The following is a 23,848-nucleotide window of genomic DNA, read 5'->3' on the forward strand; positions in this document are numbered from 1 at the left end:
CTTCAGACGATGATGGACAGATGATCAACAGTAATGTAATCATCCACGTCATCGAAGGCTCTTGGGTTGAATTTGCTCTTATCCTAAACGGAGAACTTGTTCGTATATGCGTTCACCTTCACTATTTCTCTCAGAAACGATGATGGTGTTGGTAAGTACTCTGTGTATCCTTAAATTACTTTATTACTGGCAAAGATCGTTTACACTCATCTTTTTCTTGTAACGTTACTTAATCCAGCGTGCGTGCAGACAGGGTTTCCAAGTGTTTTTGCAATGTCGCGCACAATTGCTACTCAAAACTATAGCCCAAAACAATAACTTTCCGGGGGGTTCTCCGGAAAAAAATGGCGTTTGGTTGGCAAAATATGTTATTTTGGCAAGGTTGCCTGCTAAAATTCGCATTCCTGGGTTTATATAATCACATAATTGGGGTCGCTTCAACCCGCGGACATGGAGAAAAACACAGACTTGGTAACAGTGCAGTTGAGTTCTGTTGACATTTGACAACTAACGTTACGCGTCGCTCCTTTGCTCTGATTGGTTGTGGGTCTATCCAATTGAGGTCTTTCCTGGCTCGGTTGAAACACGCCCCATAATCAAAGCTCAATGGAGCGGTACCAGACTCATATTCTGACTAGAATTGAGTATGGCCACGCCAGGCTAGCTTGCGCTATGTCTGACGCCACAAGTTACGCTTTTTCCGTAAATTGCAAATCATGGGGTTATAATCATTTTTGGGTGAACTATCCCTTTAACCAAAAGCCCATTGACTTCAGGACGATTGAACTGGAAGGGCTAAAATCGTTTCTGGGATTCTGGCCTACAAAAATACATAATCCCATTTTTTCTTTTACTTTAATTGCATTGATCTTTGCATTGATTTTGGGGGGAAATGTGCAGAATTTGAGAAGGGATACAGCATTAGAAACCCCCCGGACCTTCACAGTAACTGCATTGTACTCTATAAGAATATCCTCTGTCCATCTGGACACTCTTTCATTGCATTTGTCCGTAGTTTCACCCATCGTCCCCTCAGCTGACACAGCCCTGTCCCGTCTCTCCCCCATCCGTCTCGCTCTCTTTCAGCGGGATTGAGGGATTGAATGTTCAAATCCAATTTAAACTGAGAACAAGGCGAGTAAAAGACATTGGGTCAAGACGGGGCCGCAAAAACAGGAACTAAACTTGATCCTGTGCTACTGCTATTGTGTCTGGAAATGATCGCCATCATGTTGTTTTACGTGTGGAGGAGAGATTGTGAAGAATGTCCAAGCCGCAGTTTATGAATCAAACATTTTGTTTTGTGAAAGACATCAATTATATGTCTGCAAATCGAATCAACATCGTTTCAAAGTCTTGATCATTTTTTGGAGGTTTAACCTTTTTTTTACAACCATTCAGAATTAAATATTATTTCACGATTTTTTCGGCATTGAAACCCACAACTGACATTATTATATGACAACTGACAAAATATAAACGCAACTTTATTCCAAATCTTCAAAGATACTAAATGATAGTTGTGTCTGAGGAACAGAGCAGAAATCATTTTACAAAATTAAAAAAATTCGGTAACACTTTATTTTACAGTGTCATTATTACATGTTGTTACTATAGTAATAACAATACAAATTTTGCATAATTACACGCAACTAACCCCAAACTAAACCCTAAACCTATAGTAAGTACACGTAGTTACTTAATATTACACTCTAAAAAACTCGGGGTTAAAAACAACCCAAGTTGGGTTGAAAATGGACAAACCCAGCAATTGGGTTGTTTTAACCCAGCGGTTAGGTTAAATGTTTGCATAAAACAACCCAATCTTTGAGTTAAAACAACCCAACTACTGGGTTAGCCCATTTACAACCTAACTTGGGTTGTTTTTAACCCAGAGTTGAGTTTACTCAGAACCTAAATGTATAATTACAGTGTAACCTTAAAATAAAGTGTAACCAAAAAAATCTCTTAAATGCATTTGTGCAGATACATTAAAACTAATATGTGCGTGCAAGATTTTTAGTAAATTATGACTTTAATTTTGTTGTGATAACTTAAAACGGCAGACTTTTGTGGTGTTTATTTGTCAAAATGTTTATTTTGGCCGATACCGATAACTCTTTATATTTGAAAGCCGATAACCGATATATTGGCCGATAAATCTTAATCCAAATTTCGATATAATTTTTGAAAGCCTGATTACAAAAACAAAAGTCTCACCATTATAGTCATGTCACGAGCACACAATTATGATGTTCTCATTATAGTTTTATGTAGTCTTTATGACAGATTTGCGCTGCTCATGTTACACTGAACTGTATTTAACTTTTTTTTAAAGTGATTTCAATCATATTTCCAGCAACTCAAACCCATCATGGTGAACTGTGCGCATCTGAAGTGTCTCAGCTGAAGGAAATAATGCATTGGCTTTAATATATCGGCCGATAATGATAACATTAAAAATGAACATATATCGGCCGATACCGATATGGTGGCTGATATATCGTGCATCCCGATGGTCACAAAACTCTTTCATAGTATATAAAACAACAATTCAGAGATTATTAAAATGAGTTTGGAGCAACATGAAGGTAAGTAAATGACAAATCCTTTAAAGGAACACGCCACTATTTTTAAAAATAGCGAATTTTCCGTCTCCCCTAGAGTTAAACGATTGAGTTTTACCGTTTTCGAATCCATTTAGGCGATCTCCGGGAATATTGCTGTGTAATATCATAGCACTCATGGGCCGGCACAAAGTTCCTTGATTATTACGCAGGAATGAGAATATAGTAACGGTAAACGTTTTCGTACCGAACCGTTTCGATATAGGGCTTTCGGTTCGGGGCACTCATGTACCAAACGGTTTCCGAGTGCAATCTTTAACAGTAAACAGTCGGCTTGTTTTAAGCGCGGAAACACACTTCAATCCGAGTTCCCTACGAACATATTAATGATTCAGTTCATTTTATCACGAAATTCAAATGATAAATGCCGTTTTGATGCTCTATAATGTGGCGTGACTGTAGGCGCGTTGTGTGTGAACGCAATCATCTCTTCCTAAAGAATAAACATGAATGAACATCTGAAGGTATGTTGAGGATAACACTTACTGAAACGTATCATGGGCCATATTTTAACGATCTGAAACGCAAGAGTCAAAGCGCGAAGCGCAAGTAACTTTGTGGGCGGGTCTCGGCGCTGTTGCTATTTTCCCGGCGGGATAAATGGCTCTTGCGTCCGGCACAAATCTAAAATGGGTTGGTCTGAAGTAGCTTCATTATTCATAGGTGTGGTTTGGGCGTAACGTGAATAAACCAATCCGAGCGTCATCCAACATTCCCTTTAAAAGCAGGTGCGCAAGTTCCATTATGGATTGCTATTATTATGGCGTATTTACCAGGCGCACGCCAGGAGCGGTTCACAGCCGAGGAGACTGATGTGCTTGAGCAGTGAAAGACAGAGAAGTGAAGTTGTAATGTTGTACATTATGGTAAAGGTGATTTCACAGTCTCTTTTTTTTCAGTCTTTCAGTTTTTTCAGTTTTTCAGTCGATTTTTTTTCCTGGTTCTTGACGGACAAACCAATTTGTCAGATGTCCTTATATACATATATGTCTTGCCACTATTGGGCAAACAGGTCTCCTTAATTATTAGACTAATTAGCCTGAATAATTTGTAAGCTAGATTTATGCCTATTTTTTCACATCTTCGTGGCACACCACAATGATTTCCGTCATCTCATGTGTTAATATTTTTTTAGTGTAACAATTTATGATTTGCAAAAATAACTGTTGCATCTGTGTAGATTACATGAGCAAAGTGTATGCGCGTTGTGCACGCTATACATTATGGTCAAGCATGCGCCCTTAAAATAGCATAATGAACAACGCGCAACGCGCCACTGACTTTAGACTAGGTTTTTTCTGGTCAGTGGCGCAATTGTTTAATGGAACAGCAAAATAGCACCAGGGATTGTTTGCGCCGGAACACGCCTCCTTTTTTGCGCTGAACCGCCCAGGTAGCGCAAGTTCATTCACTAGTTTAGCGACGTGCTTCTGTGGAGGGAAAAGCGCGCTTTGCGCGGGTGCAAAATAGGAATGACACATGCGTCGGTGTACAAAGTCAATTGCGCTGGGTGCAAGATAGGGCCCCATATGTGGTGTAATCGCTCAATCAGTGTCTCAACGGCGGAAAGACGTCAATAAAACAGCTTGTAAACAATGTCACGCAGCATCACATTTACCTCAGAAGTCATTCAGTGTCCACAGCTGTTACTTCACTAGAGAAATCAACTCTTTCACTAAATATATCCACATATTAGCCGTTATATTCTACTTAACCTGTTAGTGATGTCTTGTTTAATGTATGTTTAAATAAATATGTCATGAAAATGACAGACACTGTATAAATGATTATATTTCAACAACGAATTGGAGAAAAACTTTCATAATTAGATTTAGAAGTTATTGAAAAAACTGCCTTATGTGAAGTTTACATGTTTGCGTACTGTGTTATTTGAGTGTTGATTATTATATATAAAAATAAATAGCAACTGAATTTAGGCTAATCGTTTGGGCTCTGATGTTAACCTTTAATAGTAATGTGCAAGTAAAGGCTCCCTATATAGTTTACAACAATATGTTTAAGAAACTTTTAGTTATAATTTAATTAATTTAAGGACAGACACTTTTTTTCAGTAAACCACGGTTTAATAAAAATAAATAAAAAGCAATTTGGTAAAACTGCTGTAACGAACCGTCAGTTTTGTGTACCGTTACTTTTAAGGAACGCCACTATTTTTGAAAATAGGCTAATTTTCCGTCTCCCCTAGAGTTAAACAGTTGAGTTTTACAGTTTTCGAACCCATTTAGGCGATCTCCGGGAATATTGCTGTGTAATATCTAGGGCTGGGTAAAAAATATTGATTTCTCGATTTTAATCGATTCTCACTTTTACGAAACAATATCAATTCTTAAATCCCAAGAATCGCTTAGTCATCCTGTTTTCAGTTAATGAATGAAATAAACATTGTAGCGCGCCTCCCATCCAATAAATCGCAATAACTTTGTGCTTTATTACTATTGATATGAAGTAACAGCGCAAAATAAACATGAATGAGCTTCTGAAAGTGTGTTAAAGATACAGGACAACTTACCGAAATCAGCCTCAAGTCACATAGAATCACTCAATCAGTGTTTAAACCGCAGAAAGACGTCAGTAAAACAGTAAACAATGTCATGTAACGTCACATTTACCTCAGAAAAACCATATCCAGTGTCCATAAACTCATTAGTCAGCTAGAAAAATTAACTCTAGAGAGGAGCATTTTGCTAATTATATGCACCATATCACATAAGATATTCATTGTCAATGTTCTTCAATATTTAATGCATGTATGAATAAATCTGGCACGTTTTTATGACATCCACTATTAAAATGTTTATATTTCAAAAAACGAATTGGAGTAGAAATATGATTATGTAATTGTAAAGTTAATATTATAACAAAAAACAAAAAAACATAATTTAGTGTCAATTAAGTGTTTGTTAATGTTTACCTTCAATTTTAGTAGGCTAATGGGTAACACTTTAGAATAATGGTCATTAGTTAACATTAACTAATAAGGAACTGCACTTATGAAGCGTTTATTAATCTTTGTTGATGTTAATTTCAACATTTACTAATGCATTATTCAAATCTTGTTAACATTAGTTAATGCTGTGAACTAACATGAACAAACCATGAACAGCTGGATTTATATTAACTAACGTTAACAAATACGGTAACAAATGCACTGCTCATGGTTAGTTCATGTTAGTTAATAAATTAACTAATGTTAACTAATGACCATTATTCTAAAGTGTTACCGGCTAGGGTAGTATCAACTGACTCCCATAGTTTACAACATTAGTTCAGAAATGTGTTTTTCTTGAGAACATTTTCCATGTATTATACCTGATACATATCCAAAATAATCCATATTGAATTGAAACTAAACAAATTGAAAATCGAATCGAAATCGAATCGAATTGTGAAATTTGTGTCAATGCACCCATGCAGGAATGAGAGTATAGTTCCTAAAAAACTTTTCATTTTCTGTTTGTCGTAGTACACGATGGAATTACAGAAGAGTGAAGTTTTAAATAGGAAAAATATCAAAACTCTTTGGTCATTTTTGAGCGAGATGCTAACGGTCTAATCAGATTCAATGATCTATGCTAAGCTATGCTAAAGTGCTAGCGCCAGACCCGGAGATCGGCGGAATGGATTGGAAAACGGTCAAACTCAACTGTTTAACTCTAGGGGAGACGGAAAATGAGCCTATTTTCAAAAAAAGTGGCGTGTTCCTTTAATGGCACATTACAATATAAATACAATATTTCTACTTATTCAATCATGTGGTTCCTATAAAGTATGGAGGACGAGAAATGACTTAAGTATAAATAAATGAATAAATACATAAATGCAGAATTAAATAAATAAATAAATGTAGAAATACATAAATACATGAATTAATAAATAAATATATGAAGAAATAAATATAGAAATACATACATGAATGAATAAATGAATAAATAATTAAATGCTGAAATAAATAAATGAATGAATAAATAAATAAATAAATGCTGAAATAAATAAATGAAAAAATAATAATTAAATGTATAAATAAATAAATAAATGTATAAATAAATGAATAAATAAATAATTAAATGCTGAAATAAATAAATGTATAAATAAATAAATAAATATATGAAGAAATCAATATAGAAATACATAAATAAATGAATAATTAAATGCTGAAATAAATAAATGTATAAATGCATAAATAAATAAATGAATAAATAAAATAATTTTGTGTGTAAAAATAAATAAATGCATAAATAAATAAATGTATAAATAAATAAATTAATAAAAAATTAAATGCTGAAATAAATAAAAAAAAATAATTAACTGCTGAAATAAATAAATAAATGTATAAATAAATAATTAAAAGCTGAAATAAATAAATAAATGTATAAATAAATAAATATATGAAGAAATAAATATAGAAATACATAAATAAATGAATGAATAATTAAATGCTCAAATAAATTAATAAATGCAGAAATAAATGAATCAATAAATAAATAAATCATTTTGTGTGTAAAAATAAATAAATGTAGAAATGCATAAATAAATGTCAAAATAAATACATTTAGAAATACATAAATAAATGTAGAAAAATTATAGTATAACACAAATGATACAAAAATAGATGATACTTTTGACAACATTATTTATTTATTCATTTATTTCTGCATTTACTTATTTGAGCATTTAATTATTTATTCATTTATTTATGTATTTCTATATTTATTTCTTCATATATTTATTTCAGCATTTAACTGTTTATTTATTTATTTATACATTTATTTCTTTATTTCAGCATTTAATTATTTATTTATTCATTCATTTAGGTATTTCTATATTTATTTATTCATTCATTTATTTATGTATTTCTATATTTATTCATTTATTTTATTCTGCACTTACGTATTTATTCATTCATTCATTCATGTATTTCTATATTTATTTCTATATTTATTAATTTAATTAATTCTGCATTTACGTATTTATTCATTTATTTATACTTAAGTCATTTCTCGTCCTCCATAATAAAGACGGGTGCTTCGTGCATGAGCAGATCCAAAAAAGAAAGAAGCCATCAACCGCACGCCCTCCAGGTCCAAATGCCACTGGATTTCCCAGATTCCACTGAGATTTCGACATTTCCCGATGAATGCGCGTCCAGCTCTATTGGCTGTCCTCTGCTGCATCACTTTCCTGAATAACATCCAGTAATAAGACATGGCATGTGCTCTTAAATCCAGGGCTTCGTCCCGGCTGGAGGACTGAAGCAATGCAGCAGACGTTCACAGCTTCAGGAAACTAGGTCAGATTTGCTTCATCCCATCCCACTAACCAATGGTTCAGTCTCAGGATAATGGCGTTTCCTTTGCTTTGTCAGTAGTTTGTTGTTTGTGTTGAAAATGACTCCACGTTTCCTCTTTAGCACTAATTAAATGGCCCTTCTCTTCCCCGTTCTGCCTGTCAGAGCCGGCCATTAGCATAATAAAAGAAAGAAGCTTTTGTGCAACCTCTCGATTCAATTCCATCGCCGGCGACCGAGGGCTTTCAGTTCCCAGCATGCCCTTAAATCTAGCCACCATTTGGAGATTAATATTCGCCATTTGCACTTATTAATGACTTGCAATCTGGTAATTAGAGAATGTAGGGGCTCTGTGTTTTCATTTTAGTTTCATTTTTATTATGCACTGCAAAAAATGCTTTTCTTACTTAGTATTTTTGTCTTGTTTTTAGTCCAAATATCTTACATTAAGAAGCATTTACTAGACAAGCAAAAGTTTTTGTCTTGTTTTGGGGTAAAATAACTACAAAATTAAGGAAGTTTTTGCTTAAAATAAGCTAAATAATCAGCCAATGGGGTGAGAAAAATAATATTGTTTTCGGTTTGAATTAAGATTGTTTTTCTTACCCCATTGGCTGATTATTCTGCTTATTTTAAGCAAAAACTTCCTTAATTTTGTAGTTATTTTCCTCCAATACAAGACAAAAACTTTTGCTTGTCTAGTAAATGCTTCTTAATGTAAGATTTTTTAGATATTTGGACAAAAACAAGACAAAAATACTAAGTAAGAAAAGCATTTTTTGCAGTGTGTGCTTTTGTCATTGCTATTTAAGTTAAATTTATTTTTATTTCCAGTTAATAATATTAGTGCTTCAACTTTAACTTATTTCAGTTTATTGCCAGGATGCCAAAATTTATATTTGATAATATTTATTTCATTTCAGCTTTATTTCAATTAACAGATATGTTTTAGTTTGAGTTAATAAGATAAATTAATGCATAAATGCATCGAAATCAACTGCAATTGGCTTGTGTTTAACATAGACAACATTAAGTTTTAGCAGATATAAGCATTTGAGATGTACAGCTTCTCTGTTTCTGGAAAAAAAAGCTTGTTTGACAGGATGCACACACATTTTTGTCCAATAAATTCGCTAATTCGCAGATCATGAGCTGCGTCTGAACTCACATACAGTCTGAGTAGGTACTACATGGAAACTAGCATGTATAAACTTGAATTAAACAACTTAATAATCAATTAAAAAGGACTTTATACCTGTATGATATTACACTTTAGCCACATTGGACCAGCGGTTTGGAAAATGGACGTGGGAATTTGTTCGCCGCACGACCCTCAGAGTGCATTATGGGTATTCTCTAGCCATTGAGTGTACATCAGTTGTACACTTGTTATTGTGGTGCATTATGGGATTTAATGAGTGCACTCAATAACGTTCACTACGGTTTCGGACACCACTAAACGGCTGTTCACTCAAACAGTGCCCTATAGCGGTCCTATAATGTCTATAAAGTCTCTGATGTCCCCAGAGAACTACACTGTAAAATCCAACAGTTGTTCTTATTAGTAAACTTTACATAATGTCCAATAATGTGTTGAATTTACTTAAAACTATTTAGCAATCTGAATTGTTTGCATGCTATGCCTTTGTTACTAAGAAAACCCAAGTAAACATTACTTGACTGCTTTGAGTACCATTTTGCTAAAACACACAAAAAAAAAACAGGCGGGCAAAAGGTTTTTGAGGCGGGACTATTTTTAAAGACTTTTCACTCATTTCCTCCACTTCCGGTCACCATTATGGTGATCAGTGTTCCCTTTGGTTTGGCACTGGAACTTCATATTATTGTAATTCTCTTTCAATTAAATGCAGCGATGCAACAAGAAATCATAGTTATCTGATTTCAAAGGAAGGGAAGTTAAATATATATATGTATAACATAACTATATTTAATGTCAAATAAAGATCTTTTAACTAGGGCTGTCAAAAGATTAATCGCGATTAATCGCATCCAAAATAAAAGTTTGTGTTTACATAATATATGTGTGTGTACTCTGTTAATTATTATTTATATATAAATACACACACATTCATGTATATATATTTAATCATATTAATATTATATACATGCTTGTGTGTGTATTTATATATAAATAATAATTAACAGAGTACACACACATATATTATGTAAACACAAACTTTTATTTTGGATGTGATTAATCGCGATTAATCTTTTGACAGCCCTACTTTTAACATTTGTTTGCTAACACATGGCATAAACTTTTAATTGGGTTGATATAATTCCTCTATATTTGTAACAATATCTTGCAATTGACCATGCTTGAGTAACACACACACTCACTATTCAGCAAAACACAACCATGGAAATATTTTTTTTAATATTTTTTTACTATTAATAAGACCTTTACCATTTTATTTGCTGTTGTTATTGGGGTTATACTGACAAAAGACAAACGGTAAAATAAAGCCATAAAAAGTAAAACAAAGCTATTTATTTATTTATGCCGCAATGCACTCTGGGAGTATACTTCCTCAGATAGAGGTTGACAAAACTTAAAACGGTTTAAGTCAGAACAACTTGATTGCACAATTGACCTATCGGTAAGCCCCGCCCCTCGAACGCAGATGAGCCAATGGTAGTTGAGTATCAGTCGCGCAGGGACCTGAACTCAGACATCTTTAGGTTTCAGCGCCATAGAGAAACATTGGAAAATACTAAACTCTCATCGGTTTGATGGTGTTTATGCTACAAAAATGGTAAAACGATGTGCCTGAGTTTGTTTTTGTATACATTTTTGATATTTCTGTGAGTTTGGATATGTTTAAGGTCTACATTATCTGTCCTACTAAGGAGGGACTCATATTTTGATATTCACGCAGTTTATCGGAGTTGTTTTGCAGAGACAAAGTTTACCAGTTATTAACTGCACCCTCGAAAGGCATAAGCTCTGTGTATATGTTTGTTTACTGTGAGTGTTTTTGTGTAATTTGCTGTGTATGTTAATGGTAATGCAACAGAGAGAGATAGTTTGTGAATGAGACGATAATGCGCACTTCTTATACTTTGTTTGTTTGTTCAGCTCTTACGATTATAATTTTTTTGAGTGAAAAACGATGTAATAATCTTCATAAACCATCAGTAAAGTTTGGACATCATTAAGACGGGATATACGCTACATTCTGTGTCCAAAAACATTTAAGGATAAGGTTTTCACACGGACAGCTGTCATTGTAAGATATGGCTACTCCGTTTGTTTGTCCGAGTTAGCAACAGTAACTAAGGGGGGCGGGGCTTACAGATAGGTCAATTGAATTAAAGGGTAACTAAACCCCAGCTCAGTCCTTAACTCCACCCACTGGCAATATTTGAAAAATGCTGGAAAAGTGGGGACACAGAGGGGATGAACCGAGGGCGGGGCTTAGCGGAGGGCGTGCACCTGAGACCCGCAGTGACGGGTTGATTGACAGCTGTCAGTAATTCTCCTACCTTCACCTGAAGTGGAGGAGGGTGGATTGTCTGTAGACACAGACCCAGAGCCTTATCAATGCGAGCCGCTGCTCAAACTGCGTTAACTCCCGATGCAGACGATGATAGCGAAGCAGCAGCGCAAGAGAACTGACCTAATCTATGAACAGTCAAATCCTTACACTGAATGCCACTAAAAATAGATCAGATATCTGATATACATACGATGTATTTTCATTCAAATTAACTGAATTAATAAGCAGCGCAGGACCAATAAGTTCAGACCTAATAGCCTCTTATAAACAGATTTCCTCAAATAAAAGTTTGACTTAGCACGTTACGGTATTGTTGTTCGCTACCATGGCAACCACTTGCGTGTCAGGGTTTGAAAACACGTCTCATGTATGAAAATGATCTGTACACATGACGGGCGGCAATAATATCGCAAGAAAATCCTGACGTGTGCTGGCAACTGCATTATTTAACCGCATTTTCTTCAATACAATGTTAAAGCAAGTGTCAAGTGAGTTTCATTCATAGGGCCCTATTTTAACGATCTGAAACGCAAGTGTCAAAGCGCGAAGCGCAAGTAACTTTGTGGGCGGGTCTCGGCGCTGTTGCTATTTTCCCGGCGGGATAAATGGCTCTTGCGCCCGGCGCAAATCTAAAATGGGTTGGTCTGAAGTAGCTTCATTATTCATAGGTGTGGTTTGGGCGTAACGTGAATAAACCAATCAGAGCGTCATCCAACATTCCATTTAAAAGCAGGTGCGCAAGTTCCATTATGGATTGCTATTATTATGACGTATTTACCAGGCGCACACCAGGAGCGGTTCACAGCCGAGGAGACTGATGTGCTTGAGCAGTGAAAGACAGAGAAGTGAAGTTGTAATGTTGTACATTATGGTAAAGGTGATTTCACAGTCTTTTTTTTCTTTCAGTTTTTTCAGTTTTTCAGTCGATTTTTTTTCCTGGTTCTTGACGGACAAACCAATTTGTCAGATGTCCTTATATACATATATGTCTCGCCACTATTGGGCAAACAGGTCTTATCCTTACTTATTACAATTAGCCTGAATCATTTGTAAGCTAGATTTATGCCTATTTTTTCACATCTTCGTGGCACACCACAATGATTTCCGTCATCTCATGTGTTAATATTTTTTTAGTGTAACAATTTATGTTTTGCAAAAATAACTGTTGCATCTGTGTAGATTACATGAGCAAAGTGTATGCGCGTTGTGCACGCTATACATTATGGTCAAGCATGCGCCCTTAAAATAGCATAATGAACAACGCGCAACGCGCCACTGACTTTAGACTAGGTTTTTTCTGGTCAGTGGCACAATTGTTTAATGGAACAGCAAAATAGCACCAGGGATTGTTTGCGCCGGAACACGCCTCCTTTTTTGAGCTGAACCGCCCAGGGAGCGCAAGTTCATTCACTAGTTTAGCGACGTGCTTCTGTGGAGGGAAAAGCGCGCTTTGCGCGGGTGCAAAATAGGAATGACACATGCGTCGGTGTACAAAGTCAATTGCGCTGGGTGCAAGATAGGGCCCATAATGTTTCTACTTGTAACATGAGAGTTCATACTGGAGTGAAGCCGTTCTCATCATGTGATCAATGTGGGCGTGGTGAGCTCAACGTCCAATAGGAAAACTCAACTGCAGTAGCCACCGTTCAACCTTAAGAGGGCAGCACTTTGGCGGTTTTACACCATATTTTATAGAATTAAAACACTTTATACCCAAATGTCAAAACATTTACTCGAATCAATGAACAGCATTAATAAAGCCCCAGTATTACAGATCATTAACTAAAAAAAGTTGGTTTAGGGTTTATTTACCCTTTAAGTAAACTGAACAAATTCGTTTTTACGGTGCATTACTCAAATGAACTGAGGGAATCACTTTCCTCAAATCATTTGAGTTTAGTCTGTTTGCCTTTCTAAGTTATTGGTACTTAAAAATGTAAGTTAATTCAAAGAAGAGACCACATTAGGTCAACTCGATTAAACTGAGTTGTCAGTTTCCCCATTACGCAAATGAATTGAGGGAATCACTTTCCTGCTTTTAAAATTATGATTTACAGTATATCTGCTGAATGAAGAGATTTTTTTTTTAGTTAGATGAACAGGGATAGTTTAGTTTAATTACGGTTATAACATCTTGCTTTATGACATGCGATTGCATTTGTGTTCGTACTGTATCACTAAATGTGAAAGATGGACGACAGCTTGAGCTCGACTACAACAACTCTTCCTCTTCTCCACATGTTCCCGGGGGCGGGGCTTATGTAAATGTTAGGGTTAGTGATGTCACTAACTCGTTGTAGTCCCTCCCAGCCGTTTGTTGTAGTCCTTAAAAAGTGATTTCTGTAAATGTAAATATCTCCCTTTGCTCTGAACTTTGAGTGTTGTAACTTTGCAGGTGTTGTTTAAGCTCAAACAGCGACACTACACACTCACTAAAGTTAAAAAACGTCAAATCATAATCAAGGATTTCAAACACAGCCATGGTCTTATTATTGGGAGATGCAAGGAGACGTGGCTCTACCATTGGAGAAAGCGTAACAGCTAATTAGGATCACATGTGCATTGATAACCAATCACATTACAGACTTGATGTCACTGAATTTCATTCGGAGTAGTGCAACAATCAATCTCTGTTTTGCGGACACCATGAATTGTCCATGAGTTCTCTTATAAAACAGCATTTTCATTGTAAACTTTAAAAATAGATCAATCCAACACGACTGTTTAAGGTCGAACATGTTTAGCTGATGGTCATTAAACGATAAGCTGTGTTTGTTCAGCGTACACTCTAAAAAAATGCTGCGTTAAAAACAACCCAAGTTGGGTTGAAAATGGGCTAACCCAGCAATTGGGTTGTTTTAAGCAAATATTTGACCCAACCGCTGGGTTAAAACAACCCATTCAATTCACATTTTCAACCCAACTTGGGTTGTTTTTAACCCAGCATTTTTCAGAGTGTTTGAAGCCTCTCCTCCAATGACATCCATTAAAAAAACTGACTGCACTTTTTTTGTTCTCTTTTCAGTCCCTCCAGAAAAACGTGATTATGCGATCGCATGATTTAATGCATAATCAGCCAAAGTCCGCATATTTATGCGGGGGCCGCATTTTGTCAAATACGCCGCACTTTCGCCGCGTAAATTGCCTATTTCCGTGTGCAAAATATGCGGGGCTTGCATGATTTCATAAACCCCGCATTTTCGTTGCAAAACGGTCATATATATATTAGCAGAAAGATGAAAAATGTTTGTTTACTTCACACAAGAGCCATCATTTTCCCCCTATTGCCATGGGAACGTTTTGAAGTGACGTAATTACCCAACGTGAACGTCATCGAAAAGCTGCAAACCCCCGTGGAGAAACCACAGATATCGCTGAAACCATGATGAAGCTCGCAAACTCCCATCGGCCAACAAAAATAACAGCAAAAGACCAAAGCAAAGCAGTTTCCCGGAGTGTTGACCGATTTCAAAACACAGCATCATGAAGCTTCAGAGCGTTATGAATCAGTGAGTCGATTCAGCGGTTCGGAGCATTATGAATTAGTGAGTCGATTCAGCGGTTCGGAGCGTTATGAATCAGCGAGTCGATTCAGCGGTTCGGAGTGTTATGAATCAGTGAGTCGATTCAGCGGTTTGGAGCGTTATGAATTAGCGAGTCGATTCATCGGTTCGGAGTGTTATGAATCAGTGAGACGATTCAACGGGTCGGAGCGTTATGAATCAGTGAGTCGATTCAGCAGTTCGGAGCGTTATGAATCAGTGAGACGATTCAGCCGTTTGGAGTGTTATGAATCAGTGAGTCGATTCAGCGGTTCAGAGCGTTATGAATCAGTGAGACGATTCAGCGGTTCGGAGCGTTATGAATCAGTGAGTCGATTCAGCGGTTCGGAGCGTTATGAATCAGTGAGTCGATTCAGTGGTTCGGAGTGTTATGAATCAGTGAGTCGATTCAGCGGTTCAGAGCGTTATGAATCAGTGAGACGATTCAGCGGTTCGGAGCGTTATGAATCAGTGAGTCGATTCAGCGGTTTGGAGCGTTATGAACCAGTGAGTCGATTCAGCGGTTCGGAGCGTTATGAATCAGTGAGTCGATTCAGCGGTTCGGAGCGTTATGAACCAGTGAGTCGATTCAGCGGTTCGGAGCGTTATGAATCAGTGAGTCGATTCAGCGGTTCGGAGCATTATGAATCAGTGAGTCGATTCAGCGGTTTGGAGCGCCAAAGTCCCGTAATTTTGCAGTTTGACACGCGATCTGAATCATGAATCGACTCACTGATTCATAACGCTTCGAAGCTTCATGAGGCCGTGTTTTGAAATCGGTCAGCACTATTAAAGTCGTTATTTAGGGTTTTTTTGCGCACAAAAACTATTCTCGCCGATTCATAAAGTTATTGTAGAGCCACTGTAGTGAGATGGACTTTGTAACGACGTCTTTAGTGTCTTTTAAGGGTCTTGAGAGTGTAAAGTGCATTGAGCCAATGGAGGCCTTTCAGAGCATCAGATTTACACTAAAATATCTTAATTTGTGTCTGAAGATGAACGGAGGTCTGACGGGTGTCCAACGACATGAGGGTGAGGAATTAATGACAGAATTTTCATTTTTGGGTGAACTGACCCTTTAAGAGATTGCACTTTGTGCATTGGAAGCACTCAAATGTCTGTTTTGTAAAGCTACCTCTGTAAAACAGGAAGTTATTTATTAATTTTTTCAGAAGTTGTAGCATATTCCTTTTGTAAAGCTACAGAACTTGTTTTGTAAATGTGAGCCGTGTGTTTATTAAGATCTTCAATAAAACAAGATGAGAACTTAAATATTCCCAGCACTTTCTGTGATGTAGTGCTTTATTTCATCAAACCGCAGTTTTTGCAAGTTCCCGCAATTTCATCGCATAAATATGCCGCATTTTCCATCGCATTTTTAAAGAAAACATGTCGCATAATCAAGGATTTTTGCCTGCAACAATCACAAAAAAAGCCGCATTTTTCTGGAAGGACTGGCTTTTAAAGCAGCTTTGGCTTTGCCAACTAAAAGCAACTGACCGTTTAAAAACAGGATATTTAAACTCGTATTGTCTCTACTTCCCAAAATGTGTTCAATTGGAGACGAATGATCGAATTACGTAGACAAGACAAGGCCAGAGGTCATCATGCAGTGTCAGTAGAGAAAATAAGCCTGTGTGTGTTTGCGTGTGTCATGAGGCGAGAGTGAATTTGGGTCACGGGATCTTCCTGTATTTCCTGATGTGTAAGTACAGCAGGCCGTCGCTCTGCACTGGAAATACTTCATCTGTTCCCCATTCATCACTGAGTCATCAACATGAGCCTGAAAGCACACACACAACGCTGAGAAAACACACACACATCATGCTAATGCTTGAGATATGAGCCAGTTTCCCCTTATAGAACACAACAGTCCGGTTCAGGACAGAAATCCCCATCGCTTTGCATAACAAATGAATCTTTCAAAACAGACGTGCCATGAGCTCTTGAGGATAGACGCTGATATTTGCTTCTGTCCGTGTTATTGCAACTTTGTTATTTAAAAAATCAAGTTTAAGTGCCGAATTATAGATTATTCGTTTTATATTGTACGTTATTTATTTGAATGCATGATTTGAAATTGTTATCGATTCCAAAAAAATATTTAAAGGGGTGATGACTTGAGAAATTAACTTGCCTTTGAGCCTTTGATATATAAAAGTTAGGGCTGTCAAAAGATTAATCGCGATTAATCGCATCCAAAATAAAAGTTTGTGTTTACATAATATATGTGTGTGTACTCTGTTAATTATTATTTATATATAAATACACACACATTCATGTATATATTTAAGAAATATTTGCATGTATATACATTTATATAATCTATAATATATATAAATATAAATGTTTTATATATAAAAATATCATTTTTTTCTTAAATATATACATGCTTGTGTGTGTATTTATATATAAATAATAATTAACAGAGTACACACACATATATTATGTAAACACAAACTTTTATTTTGGATGCGATTAATCGCGATTAATCTTTTGACAGCCCTAATAAAAGTTCATCGTGATATAAGAATATCCTTTACATTTCAGAGCTGAAAACGTTTATGAGCGCTATTTATTCATATTAAACATCAAACATTTTAAAAAGTTAAACATTTTTTAAATACGTACAGTCTACACAAGAGTCTCTGTGCTCACAGTAGGGATCGACCGATATGGATTTTTTAGTGCCGATGCCGATACCGTTTTTTTTTCATCAGCCTTACGCCCGTTTCACACATACTCCGTTTGCAGTGCGTATGCGGTGCGTATTTTTTCCCGTACCCATGTTAACGGATTACAGCTTTCACACTGCGCGCGGATGCTGTCCGTCAGTCCGTTCCAGGTGCGTTGCGTCTGCAGCAGTCCGGCGATCGTTTCCGTACCGAGTCTATTTTTTGCTGTGTTGCACTGCGGAATTAAAGTGACAGCACATTGTTCGCTTTAAAATAAACATGTACTGACGCGAAAATCTAGTAATTTTACCACAGATGCATATAATTTAAAATATACTCTGTTTCAAAGCCAACACATGGCTTTTTTTTCTCGGGTAAAGCAAGGAAACGACACCTTACCTGGCATTTAGGTTAAAAAAAATTGAAATAATGGAGAGCACGTACGTTCCTGGAGGTGGAAAAACAAAGGTCTTTATGACCTGCTTTTAAAAGGGTTTAAAAACGAAAGAAAAGACGAGAGTCGGCTGTTTTTGTATATAGCCTATTGTAAGTTTCTAATTTAAAATGTGTATAGGCTATAAGTTATATTTAAATGTTTTGCCACTTGTGTGAGCTACATCTAAAGTATAGGCTATATAAATATAAAGTAATTAATTGAATAAAACGTTGTTTAAATGTACTACGTTAAAACGTGACATCTATGAAAGTGTAAACAAAGAGAATTGCAATTCTGACAAGCCATGTTCAGTAACAACTTTTGGATTTGAAACAAAAATAATAATGAATAAATGCTGTGTTTGTGGTATCAACCGCGGATCAGTTGCGTGCTGCAAACGCAGCATATATGAAAGCACAACAGCGCGTGCTGCTCCTGCACCGCATACGCACCGCAACACGCACCGCATACGCACCGCAACACGCACCGCAACACGCACCGCAACACGCACCGCAACACGCACCGCAACACGCACCGCATCACGCACCGCATACGCACCGCATACGCACCGCAACACGCACCGCAACACGCACCGCAACACGCACCGCATACGCACCGCAACACGCACCGCATACGCACCGCATACGCACCGCAACACGCACCGCATACGCACCGCATACGCACCGCAACACGCACCGCAACACGCACCGCAACACGCACCGCAACACGCACCGCATACGCACCGCATACGCACCGCAACACGCACCGCATACGCACCGCATACGCACCGCAACACGCACCGCAACACGCACCGCAACACGCACCGCAAACGCACCGCATACGCACCGCAACACGCACCGCAACACGCACCGCAACACGCACCGCAACACGCACCGCAACACGCACCGCATACGCACTGCAGACGGAGTATGTGTGAAACGGGCGTAAGCCGATGACCGATACGGGCTGCCGATTTTCTTGAGCCGATATTTGGAGCCGATACTGCTTTTGCTCCCTCAATTTACATCATAAAAATGACACAATGATCATGATGATAACAATTTAAAATGTACAATTTAAAAAAGGAACATTTATCGAGCTAAAAAAAACAGGTGAAGTAGAACAAGAAGTTCAGTGGACGTTAATATTTAAGCATAAATAAAATAGTTACACTATTGCACACAGTATCAACAAGCAAACAGAATAATAAAGTGCACACTGACTGTACTATACTTAAAACTATTTACAACCTAGTCATTTAATGGTTACACTCTAAAAAATGCTGGGTTAAAAATAACCCAAGTTGGGTTGAATATGGACTAACCCAGCAATTGGGTTGTTTTGACCCAGCGGTTGGGTTAAATGTGTGCTTAAAAATAACCCAATCGCTGGGTTAAAAAACAACCCAATCGCTGGGTTAAAACAACCCAATTTTTATATTATTTTTGCTTGAAATGCCCATCCCTAGAATCATTGTGTTTGTTTGATAAAGACATTTTGCGAGTCCTGTGAGCGATTCCCCAGACGCTTTCAAAACAATCCCCACATGTACTGAGGGGAGCAGAAGCTCATTAAATATGCAAATCTTATCCAATCCTAGCTATGGGCGTTTACTTCCAAGTCTTCAGTGCGGCACGCCCATAAAAACAGAGTGTTTTTCAGAGAGCCTCAAAACCAGGGCAGAAAATAGCCTATTATTACTGATTCATTACGATGTTTCTGAATGTAAAAAACCACACGAACGTCACAAGTAAACCTCAGACAACAGTATAACAAAATAACAAAAGCCAGTTCAAGACCCCTTTAAATTGAAATCAAAGATTGTAATATTGTCATTTATATTAGTGCTCATGGCAAAACTTTTTTTTTTTTTTTTAAATGTCATTGAATTGGAAAAAAATGAATATTTTAAACCAAAAACGCAAGTTGCTTTATAGTTTAGAAAAATAGCACGATTTTGACTTGAAATGAATCCGATATTGTTCTTAAAATAAATAAATGTACAATTTAATTTGATTTACTTTATTATAATTTTACATGTACATAATGACATTATCATTCACCTCCCCCGTGCCCATAATCTATAACAACGCAACACTTCATATAGAGTAAAAGATTAAACCCAAAAACCATGTGTCTAAACAAACATTAAATTGTTGGGGGGATTGTTTAGTCAATCATTCAAGAAGGTCCATATTTTAAAGCTCTTTCTAACTTGTACTCAGCCTTAGAACTAACATATAGTTCTTGCAATCGTTTAACTATAGCATTAGTTACAATAAGGGTTTATTTACATAGCAAGACCATTGACAGCTCCTTATTACCATGCAGGTCAATGTTCACTTTTTCTTTTTTCTAATCAAATAGCAACACAGTTAGAAACTATACAACATGCCACAGATATACATCTTTAGTGAAACATCTATTCCCTAAACTGATTATCTATTCGACATTCTACAACTACTCAAGATTTACCACAATAAATACAATAGAACGTGATAAACTCTAGTAAAGGAGTTTAGAAAGCGTGCAGGATGATTCTTCCCCACTTCCAACACTGCCATGAATGATCCAAACAGTTGCTCACCGTCTAATAAAACACATCATATATTAAAGCGTCTTTGGCGTTTCCATGGTTTCTACAAAATAAAACCACACGGTAACGCGGGTATGATGTCATTGATAGGCGTGTCCTGGTTAAAACAGATGAGTTATCTTCATTTAAAAATTCTTGGAAACATTTGAGATAATGTCACAAGTCAACAAAATATATAACACTGTTCTAATGGTTTGTGGATATTTTAATAAAAAAAACTTACATATTGTGCCTTTAACACTATCTCCTGATAGAAGCGAGAGATTTACGTTAAAAATAAGCCTGTTCAATAAAGATTTAAAGCGCTGTCTGTACATTTTGTTTCTTAAGAGAACTACCTGTTAGCTAGCAACCCCAGAATGCATCATAATAACACGAACACCTAGTTTAAATCATCTCAAATAATGTATTTGTATTAGGGCTGTCAAAAGATTAATCGCGATTAATCGCATCCAAAATAAAAGTTTGTGTTTACATGATGTGTGTGTACTCTGTTAATTATTATTTATATATAAATACACACACATTCATGTATATATTTAAGAAATATTTGCATGTATATACATTTATATAATATATATAAATATAAATGTTTTATATATAGGCCTAAAAATAATATTTTTTTCTTAAATATATACATGCTTGTGTGTGTATTTATATATAAATAATAATGAACAGAGTACACACACATATATTATGTAAACACAAACTTTTATTCTGGTTGCGATTAATCGCGATTAATCTTTTGACAGCCATAATTTGTATATTAAGTTACTTTTCACTTGCCTGTTTTTTTGCTACAGAATCAGCATGCTCAAAACATCACACACACACACACACACTAAATAATCATGTTCCTTATGCTCTGCACATATTGAGCTCATCTGTCTAGTACAGTTGGCTGTGGAGAAGCACATGGCTGTGTGGCATGCACATAATTGCACACTTATCCACATTTACATATATGTAAAAACAGTGCAAATAATATCTAAATGCTGCAGGGATGAAGCAAAGTATCGCGGATTGGACGTGATGTGCTCAAGAGCCCCAAAACCGACAGAAAGAGGCTGCATATGCCACACCTCACCCATTCACAAACACGGCGGCTCTCCCACTGAACCACATAATCACATGGTCTACGGGATTTACAACTGCAGATTAAATCTCCCACAACATATGTGCAGTCGTAGCCATATATAGTCCAAACGCCACGCAGAAGCCACAGTGCGTGCGAGCGAAGCGCCGCGTCAAGAGCGCGTCCACAAAATAGCCAGCGGCGATCGGCGAACAATAGTAAACACGCGAATGCTTGTCCGAGTCATTAAAGCGAATCGGTTCCTTTGAACTGTTCATTTCAATAGTTCTCTATAAAACAATTCAGTGATTCGTTTTAAAGTAACCCTGCTTGTATTGTTACGTTTGTCACAATAACAAACGTTTTGTTTATTCAAGCTCAAAATTAGTAAAAATACAAACGTGATACCAATATAAACAAGGAAATATACATTTTACAAAGTATCTTGTCAAGTTGTAGTCATCGTTCATCACCAACACACACACACACACACACACACACACACACACACACACACACACACACACACACACACACACACACACACACACACATCTGATAACTCGATTCGCTACAGACCAAATCGTCACAAAGAACCGATTCACATGAACGATTCACTTCATCACTACAAACCATGATCCCAAATCAGTGTTTAAACAATTATAAAGAGACCACTATGACAATCAGAATAAAAAGCAAAACATTAATCCTGAACAACTCACAGAATACACCCGTCCGACGCGAAACCCAAAATGACCTACATCCCCTTACAAAAAAATCCTGCAGGAAATCCTGAAGGAAAAATCCTGCAGGACCTGCACAATGCATTCCTGCAGGATCCCACAGGATTTTCGTGATCATTTTCCTGTGGGACTTTTGTAGAAATCCTACAAGAATCCTACTGGACTCCTACAAGAATCCTACTGGACTCCTGCAAGAATCCTACTGGACTCCTGCAAGAATCCTACTGGACTCCTACAAGAATCCTACTGGACTCCTGCAAGAATCCTACTGGACTCCTGCAAGAATCCTACTGGACTCCTGCAAGAATCCTACTGGACTCCTGCAAGAATCCTACTGGACTCCTGCAAGAATCCTACTGGACTCCTACAAGAATCTTATAAGAATCCTGCAGGGCTCCTATACAGGAATAACACATGATTCTTACAGGACACCCAAAGAATAGTTAAGCTGCTATCCCAAAATAGATAACCATATAAGAAAAAAAAACAAACCATATCGGAAATCGAATATATTGCATTATTTATTGAAAAAAAATTTCACAAAAAGGCTCAGAAATAGCAAGATATAAACAATAACAAAACAAAGGCAAAGGACCAATAAAAACACTGCTGACAGTAGGCCTACTCCAAGAACACTGCACAAACGTTGTATTCTGTAGAAAGAGAGAACATGTTACAATATAGTCTAAGCCAGTTAACTGAACAAACAAAGCTAAGTTGGTGAATTTGTGTGCTCACTTTTATTCACATGTTGTAGTGTGTGTACCCTCCGTAACGTGCCTCTTCTCTTGCCTATGAGTAATATAACATACTAATGTAAATCATACATCACAAACTTAAAAGTTATCTATGTACTGTAAAAAAACTATTATGATATATACTGTGAAAATATGTACCTTAATAGCATTTTGTGTTCGTCGTTAAGCTTCTCCCGGAATGAAGCCCTTAGAAACTTACGTGGAGTATCTGGGAACCGACCCTGTACAGTGTCTGAAATAATAAATTAATATATATATATATATATAGAGAGAGAGAGAGAGAGATATATATATATTGAGATAAATATAGAGATATATATATATATATATATTGGGAAAAGAGATACTCAGGCATCAGGATTATTAAAATACATTTTAAATTTGTTTTAATAAATATAGATGCCACTCTTACCTAAAATAAGTTCCACTTTAACTCGATCCAAGAGTGGCTTGGGTTGTGTTCCTTTGTTGGCATTGCCAGGTTTGCCTGATAGGCCATGTGTGGCCAGTGTGCTCCTCCCAAAAACAGCCACTGCTAAATCTTTTATCATGGCTGACCATGAAGTCCCT

General features: G+C 36.7%; 1 long non-coding RNA gene across 1 annotated transcript; it reads right to left on the reverse strand.

Annotated features, from left to right (window-relative positions):
- Positions 1–23,068: 23,068 nt before the first annotated feature.
- Positions 23,069–23,848, reverse strand: LOC307140389. The gene is made up of 4 exons (XR_013818242.1): positions 23,691–23,848; positions 23,417–23,510; positions 23,259–23,312; positions 23,069–23,173 (listed from the first exon to the last, which is right to left on the reverse strand). It is a non-coding gene; the product is annotated as an uncharacterized lncRNA (long non-coding RNA).

Source organism: Gobio gobio (assembly GCF_949357685.1).
Source record: "Gobio gobio genome assembly, chromosome: 16".
Taxonomy (NCBI): Eukaryota; Metazoa; Chordata; class Actinopteri; order Cypriniformes; family Gobionidae; genus Gobio; species Gobio gobio.